Below are 8076 nucleotides of genomic sequence, written 5' to 3'. Positions count from 1 at the left end.
GGGCTTTGCCACATAAAGTGAAGCAGTGAAAAGTCCTTTCCCATGAAGTTACTGGAACTCCAGGCAGTTCKAACACTTGCAGCTTCTTCCACAACACCCAGCTGAGGTCAGCCAGCTGAGAGGCAYGTGTTCATGGAGCCATGGAATGGTTTGGGTTGGAAAGGACCTTGAAGACTGTCCCATTCCACCTTCTGCCGTGGGCAGGGACACCAGAGGAGATTGTTCCAACCTGGCCTTGGACACTGCCAGGGATCCAGGGGCAGCCACAGCTGCTCTGGGCACCCTGTGCCAGGGCCTCCCCACCCTCACAGCCAGCAATTCCTTCCCAATATCCCATCCATCCCTACTCTGTGCTAATTAAACTGTTGAATGGTTGAGACCATTGATAACTCACTCTCCATTCCTCTTCTGTAGCTCCTGATTTCATTCATAAGCCTAGAGTGTTGCATTCCCAGAAGGGCAGAACCCCGTGTTAGGCCCTGCACAAATACGATTTGCTGTGCTTTAGAATAGAGAATCAGAACAATTTGGGTTGGAAGGGACACTAAAGATCATCTACTTCCGACCCCACTGCCATGGGTAGGAATTTGAATTACAGTCTTTTTCTTACTGAGTTATTATAAAAGGTGAGCACAAGCATTGATGTTTGATTCCTGAGCCAATCTTCCACAATACATAGGGGTGCTGAGCCTTGAGGCTGTGGTCTGAGTTTCTCTTTGCTAGCAAACCTATCATTTATTACAGAATAACAACAGTAATACCTGATCCTTGTACTAATTCCCAACTATGTTCTCTGATTTCCTGGATATAACAATGCTAGAACTGTGTTTCTGCCCTTGGGAAATTAAGGCGTCTCTGCAGAGAGCAGTTGAGATTAGGGGAATTTAAGTGTCCTGGAAGGAGCAGGAGATAAGAAAAGTGTTAGATTTTAGAGGGATAATCACATACATTGAGTGTACCAAGTGCATACTTTTTTTGTTTTACCTTTTTAGGCTCAGTTTGAGTTATGTGAGTAAGCGTCTATTATACAGTATAATGAAAATGTTAATTTCTTTTCTTTTTTTTCGAAATGTGTGGAATTTAATGCCCATGTAAAACTATGCAGGATTTATTCCTACAGGCAGAGGTAGCTTTCTACCACTGGGTGGAGCATTTTAAACACCCTGTAGTTCTCCCTGCCTCACAAAGGCATCTGTATTTCTTGCAGTAGCACAGCCTTTCTCCTAAGTGCTTGACAGATTAAACCTTGAAACTGAAACCCTTGAAAATTCAGGCCCTGTTTTTCCTTTTATGGTTTTTAAACAGGCAGCTGCCACGACACCAACATGTCTGTGCTGCTCTGCACTCCGGGCTGTTTGGTGCTGCTGGACTCCAAGGGCATTGGAAAGCATTTGGTGTTTTACAGAGCGGRTCCCAGCTGCAGTTTGAGGGGATGATGACTGGAGTGCTGCGTCTGGCAGGAGGTGAAGAGAACAGATTCTGTGGTTCCTTGGTCCAGAAAAAAAGCTATTAAACCTTAATCCTAAACAACTGTGTGAGAGAGAGAAGGAGAAGGTACAGAGCCTGACAGAGATAGACTTACCTGGTGCATTCCTTTCTGGATTAGATATAAGCAGTTCCATTACACTGCTAGCGGAGCACCATTTATGAAGATTGGATGGTCTGTAGCATTCTATGTATAAAAAATTTACATCTTGAGGCTCCTAAAGTGCRCATTTTCAGGGAAGTCTCACCTCATCGTGAGAGTATTTCTATTAAGCTCTTTCTCCATCTGTAAATCCAGACGTTTTCCATCTGGTGTGATGCTGTTAAGCTGGGCAGGGCTCTGTCTGGCCTTTCCACCTGCCAAAGTCTGTGCTGTCTGACTGGGATGCTGAACGGGGATGCTGAGGGGGATCAGAGGGGAAATTAATCCTTCTGAGAGCTCAGAGCTAAGGGTTTAGTAACGGGGATGCACTTCCTCTCTTCTGGAAGCAGCCACAAGGAACTGAGTGCTGATCATATCTTTGCTGACTTTGGTACGTTTACATGAAAAAACTTAAGTTCAACAGGTGGATTGGGGTATGAGTGAAGTTTGAATTACACATGTGGTTGTTGGGTTTAGTTTTATACTGGATAAGCATTTCTCACGGAAGTGAGTTAAGATCAGAAGTTAACAATTTTGGATTTATTTGAGGGTGCTCTTTGAGAACAAGTTCAGCTGTAGAGCTGCTGATGCTTAGATGAAATGCTGGAGCCATAGGAGTTGCAGGGCAGATCAGGTGTAATGTCAGGCTGCTAATCCACATCTGTTTGAAACTGTTGGCATGACAGACTCCTCCTGGCAGGTATTAAGCCAGAGCAGGTATTGTTTTCCCTCTGGTGGTCATGCTCTTGCTCTGATTCAGCAGAAGCAGGGCTGTTTGTTCACACCCTAGCTTGGCTGGATGTGTTTTCTGTGAGATCAGGAATTGCCCAAATGTGGCATTAGTGATTGTGAAAGCAGAGCTTTAATCTCTGTGAAAATCAGCGAGACAGGGAGCTGTTGCACAGAAGCTGAAAGCAGCAAGCTCTGGGAGCAAACCTGTCAGTCTGGAGAGGTTGTGATGCTCAAGCTTGGCACCAACAGCTGGGCAGACCCAATTCCTTGCTGTTCCAAACACAGACAGTGCACCAGGTCCTTCACATTAGCACCAGGGTACGTAGAGCAACACAAATAAATGAACAAAGTAAGCATCTATGAGCCAGACCCTGAACTGTGGGTTTGCAGGATGCAGGACAAAGGGAGAGGCTTTGTGCCCTCATTTCTGTTGCTGCCTGATAACCTCTGTTAACCTGTGAAATGCTTGTCATTCCTGTTATTAAYGAATCAGTTAGTGGAGCTTGTAAGCACCATCTGACCACATCTCAAAGGAAAACTCACCCAAGATTTGCTTTGAGAGATTTGAACATTGACAGYTAGCTGGAAGCTCAGAGGTTTTATGGTGTTAGATTCTTCTGCAAGTTCCTTACTGTKCTATATCCAGACACGTGTCTTCAGTGTTGAGTGCATGTCTTCTATTTCACCTATTTTCTCTAGCAGCGTATTTATTATAGCTGTTGTCAGGGAGGGAAAAAAATAATCCCTCTTTATAAACATTTAGCTCTAGTACAAGATACACATGATATAATCATTGGGCTTTTTGTTTTTCTTGTAWGAGTGTTTTACACTACAGTGGTTTTCCCCTCTGCTGCGGTTATTTATAAATAGAGATTTTTCAGATCTTGAAAAGGGATTTGCAAAGTCTAGAGTGTGAAGCAGAAGACAATGTAATTTAAACACAGGAGGGAGAACTTAAGAGATGGCAGAACATTGAGAAGTTGTGTTTATTGGAACTCTAATTGTTAGATTGAGCATGAAACAACTTGTTTCAGGAGGCTCTTTGACTCCACACTGAAGTTTCTCACCTGCAAAAAACTAACGATGGGCTCTTTTTAATAAAAACACATTCACCAGATTCTAGAAACTTCTAAAGCACTCTAAAAATAAAACCACGAGATTCAGTAAATCTACAGTTGCCAGAATGGTAAAAAGCGTTACTAATTTGGGGAAAAGGATGCGAGGTTGTGGTGAGCAAAATTAGAACATTTATGGCTACTTCTCTAATGGTGGCAAGTGTCAGTCTGCAAATAAGATTCAGGAGAGTTTGTAAGGAAGTAGAATATGGAGTAGTCTGAGTATGGAGTAGATATTGAGGATGGAGCAGGGTGAAGCTGAGGAAAGGGTAAGTGTGGATATGAACCAAGAGCTCCCTGTGGCAGGTATCGGCTGCAGCTACTCAAACACTAGTGTTTATTCATTAATGCTKTTTATAAAGAAAAGGTGAGGTTCAGGTGCCGTGTGCCTGCACCAGGGGTGTCCTGCCTCTGTCACCACCAGTAGCATTCTGTCCTGGAGATTGGGAACCCTGAGTCCTGGTGCTTTGGGCAGAAGTGTGTGCTCCAGTGCTCTGTGCTTCTGTTTTCTCTCAGAGAAGCTCTCAGACACCACAGAGGAGACCCACGATGCTTACACTGCAAAGAAGTTGTGCCTCTTGCTCAGGTCTTGTTTGTTTGAGGGTTGGTCTCTGTCTTTGTCTTTTCCTGCTCTGCCCAGGACTGGGGTGGGAGGAAGGGTCATGGAAAAATGCAGTTGCAGGCCTAAAAATAGATTCCCTGGGAATGACTTGAGAACCAACCAAACCCAAGGAATCTGTGGTATGTTGCTACCACCTGTGTAATTCCAGTCTACATCACTGGCTTCGGAGGAGGATTTCACTGTGACTCCCCTGGGAAGGAAGGGGGTGTGTCAGTGACTCCCATCCCTGCACATGTGATGGAGGATAAGCAGCTTGGGGTTCCAACCATATAGAGATGTGCTTTTTCCTTTCTTTGTGCCTTTCCTTCCCTGCTCCTCCCTTGTTCACAATAGGTGTGGTTTGGGCACCGGTGCAGTTATTTGGTACAAAGTTGGTAGGCAGCCAGAGCGGCAGAGGTGCCACTGCTGGAATGAATGGGCCTCCTTGAGATTGCTGTAGGTGAACTCCCTTTCTCCCTCTGCCTGCTCCTCTAGGAGAACAGGAGCCAGATTTTTGCATGTCAAGCGGTTCTCTGATTTGGTCCCCTGTCACAGAATCAGGGAGTGTTTGGGGTTGGATGGGGCTATGAAGCCCACTTGTTTCCCGCTGCCATGGTCACAGCACACCTTCCCTWAGAGCACATTGCTGTCTCCCATCCATGGGCCTRAGGAACGTTCTGCMCAAGGGGTGTTTGGAAGAAAGGGGYAAAACTGCAGAGCACAGGCACCCAAAGGTTGGGTTGCCACCCTCCCCACTGTCTCACCTCAGAATGCTCTCCTCAACACAMTCCCCTGTGCAAAATCTGAGCTCAYGTCTCTAGGYTGTTTKTGCCTCAAACCCTGGATAGAATCYGGGARCAGAGCCATTAGGATGGGTAAAATCTGAACTTCAGAAAATTAYTTTTCTGTGGAATGAACACTGAAATTCTGAGATGCCTCCCCTGTGTGAGATACCTTGTCAAACCATTATTTGCTGATGATAGTGCTGGGGTAGACCACAGAATGGTTTGGATTGTCAGAGACTTTTAAAGGACACCTGGTCCAACCCCCTGCAGTGAGTGGGCACAACTTGCACTCGATCAGGGTGGTCAGAGCCCCATCTGGCCTGGCCTTGGGTGCTGCCAGGGATGGGATATCAGGGATGTACCAAATGCCTGCTACAAAGCTCTAGCACACTGCCTGCAATGGATCTCAGAATCTGGTAGACTGTAAATAATGAGCCAAAACCTGACTTTCAAGTTCATGGCCCTGATCTCACATTCCACCCCAACCCTTGAGCTTGTTCCAGCACCAGCCTGGCTGCATGGCCCATTCCCAACGAGCTCCTGAGCAGCTGAGCTCTCCTGCTGGCCTTGGCAGTGCCGGGCTGCGGATGGGGAGCTCCGTGGTGTGACCCAGCTCCTGACATTCCAACCAGTCACCTGCAGCATCCACAGCTGATCCTGATGTGCCTCTGACAGAGCTTCCAGGCTGCCAAAGGGGCTCTCCAGTGCCCAGGTTCCTCATCCCCCAGGAATGGGGCTGGGGCTGTGGCAGGCAGGTTTAGGGTCCCGTGTAGCTCCAGTTCTGTGTTTGATTCACCCCTGAAGAATCTGGCACCTGAGCCCCACAGAGCTTCTGGAGGAGCACAGCTGCTGTGTGAGCACATAGTCTGAGTCCCAGATGAGGGGAGATAAGGCTGAGTTGGTGTGTGCCGCATCCACAGGGCCCGATTAGGAAATGAGTGTTCTCAGCAGTTGCTGAACAAGTGCATTTTGCAGTCTGTTGTTTGTCCTAAGGSAAGTTTTATTTATTACGTAAATTTGTGATTTGCGAGCTCCGTTGAGGCCAGAACGGGGGTCAGTTTGACATGTTTGGAAGTGGCTATCAGCTGTTTAAAGCATGGATTTCAAATAAATAAAATCCTTTAGGACATCAACCACCAGAAATGTGCTGAAGTTCATCAAGGTTTTTGTTAATCTGCTAGTAAACTTGCAACTGGAGCTGCCTGTGCCMCTTTCGACCATGAGAATTTGAGATTGGGAAACAAAGGAAGGACTTTTCTCGGGGAATATAACATTCTAGTGATGGCAAATRCATTTCTAAAAATGCTTTATGTGACTTAGGCAACTGTCTGTTGCAGGTGTGTGCCCCATGCTGGTAGCTTGGTGCCCACTTAGTGAGAGCTGAGACATCACTGGCTTTTGCAGGCTTCTCCAAACTCTCTTTGTGCTGAGAAGAGGTAAAGGAGATACCTCTCCTCCAATTTCAGGTCTCAATGCCTGAATGATGGGAATTTTTGCAACTGTTATTGTACAATTACRGGCTTACGTGGATGTAGCTGCTAAGTGTGGAGGGACTCCTCCAGTCTCAACCCTAAGGTTAGGTGGTAGATGTGCAGGTCAGTGAGCCCTGAGCTGCAAATGAGATGTGATTTTAAAGGACAGTTTAAGCTGGGTTCCCTGTTCTTCTTGCCCTCCAGGGAGGTGTCAGAGATGGTGGTTGAGCTACTGGGAGAAAATTCCAGCCTTCTGTTTCCCTATGGGAAGCTCATCTTCCTGTAGGATGGATAAGAAACTATTAGGAGTGAGGCTGAGGAACAGGGAGACAAAACCCCACATTCCTTCTCCTTGCGAGCTGCAGAGTTGCATCACTGTCAGCACCCAGAGCTGGATTTGTGTCAGTCCCTGCTCCCGTGTGTGGGTACTGAAGACAATCAGAGCAAACACGCAAAGCTCAGGATCAGTCTGTGGCATAAGGCAGGCCCTTCTTCTGTGTTTGACCTCTTTATTCCATTTCCCAGGTGTGCTCCAAGCCCTTGAGTGTGCACAGCGGCAGAGGTGCCTGCCAGGACACGGCTGCTCTGCTCTAGTGCCCTCGAGGTTTCAACAGCGTGGACTCCTTGAAGAAGTGGTTCCTCCTGCTGTTTGTTTTGGACGGTGCCCTTGGTGTTGCTCAGCAGCAAGCTCCCTGGCAGGTKGGGAGCACTGGTTCTACCTGCTCTGATCCTCCCACAGCTCCTTGGCTCGCCCCTGCCAGGATGCAGGCTCTGGGATGGGATGGAGCGTGTTCCTGYGGGCTCGGTGCCCTGGGGATGCTGCCCTCGCCCGCACAGAGCTGCAGGAGTACACCGTGCTGTTGTCACAGCCAGCAGAGGTTCTCTGGGCTCACCTGGGAGAGGTGACACCACAATTCTGTCCCTCAAGATGCCCTAAATTGCCCGTGTAGCAGCTCTGGCAGGGCTGCTCAGGTGGGCATCTGAGGCGAGGATGTTCACAGCCATGTGTGTATGTTTGTGAGGCTGTTCACAGCTGTGTATGTGAGTGAGGCTGTTCACAGCTGTGTGTGTGTGTGTGTGTGAGGCTGTTCACAACCGTGTCTGTGTGTGTGTGAGGCTGTTCACAACCCTGTGTGTGTGAGACTGTTCACAGCCATGTGTCTGTGTGATGATGTTCACAGCCATGTGTCTGTGTGAGGCCGTTCATAGCCATGTCTGCCCACATTTTCTTTCTCCAGGCTGTCTCTGCAAACACCCAGCTCTATTTGCAGAGGTGACAAAGAACAGGGGAACATGCTCATCTTGCAAGGACTGCAGCAACACGCAGCACATGTGAAACCTGGGCATCCCYGCAGTCGCATCACATGGCTGATCACTGATGTCATGGCCTGAGTCCCTGTTTGGGAGGGCTCTGGTATTTCTTCCAACAAAGAGATAGCTCAAAATCAGTCTGAGCTTTGCCCAAAGTCTTTGGCAGCCAGGGACCGTGCAGAAAAACATCCCTGGATGAGGCCATCCATCTCCTGAAGGTGAACGATGGTGGTACCTCACAAATGAAGCTTATAATCCATGGCTTTACAGTGTTCTGCAGCACTTGTGGTCTGGAGTTAGGTTTTTTTCTGTGCTAGGTGGGACTGGGATCAGGTCCTCAGACAGCGTTTTTGGGTGTGTGGATAGCTCTTGGGACTTCAGGGTTCACAGAGACTCATTGTCATCCAAGAGATGCATTTGCAATTGCTCCTAA

This window comes from Malurus melanocephalus, unplaced genomic scaffold, assembly GCF_030028575.1.
Source record: "Malurus melanocephalus ecotype Western Australia unplaced genomic scaffold, MMel_1.1 scaffold_359, whole genome shotgun sequence".
In the NCBI taxonomy this organism is placed as follows: domain Eukaryota; kingdom Metazoa; phylum Chordata; class Aves; order Passeriformes; family Maluridae; genus Malurus; species Malurus melanocephalus.
Note: the sequence above shows the minus strand (reverse complement) of the source record.